This window comes from Mus caroli, unplaced genomic scaffold, assembly GCF_978045245.1.
Source record: "Mus caroli unplaced genomic scaffold, Mus_caroli_1 scaffold_2, whole genome shotgun sequence".
Classification (NCBI taxonomy): Eukaryota; Metazoa; Chordata; class Mammalia; order Rodentia; family Muridae; genus Mus; species Mus caroli.
Window position 1 is genome coordinate 73,409,624 of NW_028227257.1, and position 3,715 is coordinate 73,413,338.

At 39.8% G+C, this 3,715-nt stretch overlaps 1 non-coding gene across 1 annotated transcript; it reads right to left on the reverse strand.

The window, feature by feature from the left end:
• Positions 1-1,771: 1,771 nt before the first annotated feature.
• On the reverse strand, positions 1,772-1,878 carry LOC115030570 (U6 spliceosomal RNA). Its single transcript, XR_003836142.1, has one exon. It is a non-coding gene; the product is annotated as a U6 spliceosomal RNA (small nuclear RNA).
• Between the last annotated feature and the right edge of the window lie 1,837 nt (positions 1,879-3,715).

Sequence of the window (3,715 nt, forward strand, 5' to 3'; positions counted from 1 at the left end):
TATTCCTTCCTTGACCAAGGTATCATTGAGAAGAGTGTTGTTCATTTTCCACGTGAATGTTGGCTTTCTATTATTTATTTTGTTATTGATGATCAGCCTTAGTCCATGGTGATCTGATAGGATGCATGGGACAATTTCAATGTTTTTGTATCTGTTGAGGCCTGTTTTGTGACCAATTACGTGGTCAATTTTGGAGAAGGTACCATGAGGTGCTGAGAAGAAGGTGTATCCTTTTGTTTTAGGGTAAAATGTTCTGTAGCTATCTGCCAGATCCATTTGATCCATAACTTCTGTTAGTTTCACTGTGTCCCTGTTTAGTTTCTGTTTCCATGATCTGTCCATTGGTGAAAGTGGTGTGTTGAAGTCTCCCACTATTATTGTATGAGGTGCAATGTGTGCTTTGAGATTTACTAAAGTTTCTTTAATGAATGAGGCTGCCTTTGTATTTGGAGCATAGATATTCAGGATTGATAGTTCCTCTTGGAGGATTTTAACCTTTGATGAGTATGAAGTGCCCCTCCTTGTCTTTTTTGATGACTTTGGGTTGGAAGTCAATCTTATCAGATATTAGAATGGCTACTCCAGCTTGTTTCTTCATACCATTTGCTTGGAAAATTGTTTTCCAGCCTTTCATTCTGAGGTAGTGTCTATCTTTTTCTCTGAGATGAGTTTCCTGTAAGCAGCAAAATGTTGGGTCTTGTTTGTGTAGCCAGTTTGTTAGTCTATGTCTTTTTATCGGGGAGTTGAGACCATTGATATTAAGAGATATTAAGGAAAAGTAATTGTTGTTTCCTGTTATTTTTGTTGTTAAAGTTGGCATTCTGTTCTTGTGGCTGTCTTCTTTTAGGTTTGTTGAGGGATTACCTTCTTGTTGTTTCTAGGGCGTGGTTCCCGTCCTTGTATTGGTTTTTTCCTGTTATTATCCTTTGAAGGGCTGGATTCGTGGAGAGATAATGTGTGAATTTGGTTTTGTAGTGGAATACTTTGGTTTCTCCATCTATGTTAATTGAGAGTTTGGCTTGGTATAGTAGCCTGGGCTGGAATTTGTGTTCTTTTAGTGTCTGTATAACATCTGTCCAGGATCTTCTGGCTTTCATAGTCTCTGGTGAAAAATCTGGTGTAATTCTGATAGGCTTGCCTTTATATGTTACTTGGCCTTTTTCTCTTACTGCTTTTAGTATTCTATCTTTATTTAGTGCATTTGTTGTTCTGATTATTATGTGTCGGAAGGTATTTCTTTTCTGGTCCAGCCTATTTGGAGTTCTGTAGGCTTCTTGTATGTTCATGGGCATCTCTTTCTTTAGATTTGGGAAATTTTCGTCTATAATTTTGTTGAAGATGTTTACTGGTCCTTTGAGTTGAAAATCTTCATTCTCATCCACTCCTATTATCCGTAGGTTTGGTCTTCTCATTGTGTCCTGTATTTCCTGGATGTTTTGAGTTAGGATCTTATTGCATTTTCCATTTTCCTTGATTGTTGTGCCAATGTTCTCTATGCAATCTTCTGCACCTGAGATTCTCTCTTCCATCTCTTGTATTCTGTTGCTGATGCTCTCATCTATGGTCCCAGATTTCTTTCCTAGGGTTTCTATCTCCAGTGTTGCCTCATTTTGGGTTTTTTTTTTATTGTGTCTACTTCCCTTTTTAGGTCTAGTATGGTTTTGTTCATTTCCATCATCTGATTGGATGTGTTTTCCTGTTTCTCTTTAAGGACTTCTACCAGTTTGGTTGTGTTTTCCTGTTTTTCTTTAAGGACTTGTAACTCTTTAGCAAAAATATGGAACGCTTCACTAATTTGCGTGTCATCCTTGCGCAGGGGCCATGCTATTCTTCTCTCTATCGTTCCAATTTTAGTATATGTGCTGCCGAAGCGAGCACAGTATCTACTTTAAAAAAAAAAAAAAAAACAACACAATATCCTTTGCCCTATAGTGAGTTCTTTCTCAGGGATGCTCTTAAAATTGCAGTGACCAAAAGATTTGTTAAAGAACAGGAGTCTTCCCACTGGGGAAGTAGTGCTCGCTCAAGAATACCCTTGCAATGAGCCATTGTACTTGCCGCTGCATTGCATGTCATGGCTTCCATTTCCCCTGCATTTGAGTGAATTTACTGAATGAGTTCTGCATATGCATATGCTATGTTATGTTATGTTATCAATCAGCTTCATGGATAAGTCTATGCAGGAAAAAGTGGGGGAGGCCTAAAGCCAATACTTAGCAAGAAAATGAGACCCTCAATCTAATAGATCTCAGGAAATAAGCACCCACATGAACCTACTGGATAGCAAATCTTCCCCATCCTGAACTTTTCACATCAGAGTTGAGAGCCAAACAAGGGTTTGGCTGCAGCCTCCTGGAAGAAGGTGAAACCAGCAGCTTTCAGCCAAGCCAGGCTCAGATTTCTGACCCACAGAAAGTTTGAGATGATAAATATGCACTGCTTTGAACCACTAAGTTGGCCCATAATTTGTCACACAGCGATGGATAAGCATTGCATGTGCCAAGTGCTGTGTAGACATTGTCTCATTTAACAGTAACATGTGCTCTGTAATGCAGGCGTTATTGAACCGACTTAGAGAGGAAGCTCAAAGAAATGATTTAAAAACCCATGCTGCGTCTTACCCACAATTCTAGTTTCTCTCATTGACTCCTTTTTATACTACTTTTGATTCTTGTGTTTGGCTGCTGGCAATTAAAATAACTATTGTTGAAATCATTCAGTAATTGAACTCCATCCGTTTTTAGTTTGTTTGGGTTTTTTATTAGATATTTTCTTTATTTACATTTCAAATGTTATCCCCTTTCCTAGTTTCCCCTCCAAAAATCCTCTATCCCCTCTCCCTCCCCCTGCTCCCCAACCCAACCATTCCTGCTTCCTGGCCCAGGCATTCCCCTATACTAGGGCATAGAACCTTCATAGGACCTAGGGCCTCTCCTCCCATTGATGACCGACTAGGTCATCCTCTGCTACATATGCAGCTAGAGCCACAAGTCCCTCCATGTGCTTTCTTTGATTGGTGGTTTAGTCCCAGGGAGCTCTGGGGGTACTGGTTAGTTCATGTTGCTGTTCCTCCTATGGGGCTTCAAAATCCTTCAGCTTCTTGAGTATTTTCTCTAGTTCATTCATTATGGACCTTGTGCTCAGTCCAATGGATGGCTGTGAGCATCCACTTCTGTATTTGCCAGGCACTGGCAGAGCCTCTCAGGAGCCAGCTATATCAGGCTCCTGTCAACAAGCTATTGTTGGTATCTACAATAGTAGTGTCTGGGTTTGGTGGTTGTTTATGGGATGGATCCCCAGGTGGCGCAGTTTCTGGATGGTCATTCCTTCAGTCTCTGCTCCAAACTTTGTCTCTGCAACTCCTCCCATGGGTATTTTGTTCCCCCTTCTAAGAAGGATCAAAGTATCCATACTTTGATTCCTGTGTTTGGCTCTTGGCAATTAAAATAAGTATTGCTGAAATCATTCAGTATTTGAACTATGCTATTGGTCTTCAAACAGAACTTAGGAAGCTGAATAAATCTGTTAGCAAGATGCTGGTTTGCCAACATGGATGCTGTAGGAAATAGGCTCTAAGGTTTTTATAAACATCAAATTATAGCTCCTAAGTCTGAATTCTTTGTTCTAACCTCCTCATTATTTCTGTCATTTATTTTTGGAACACTGTCTTTAGAATAAAAAAAAATCCCTCATGGTACTTAATTCATGGCTCTAA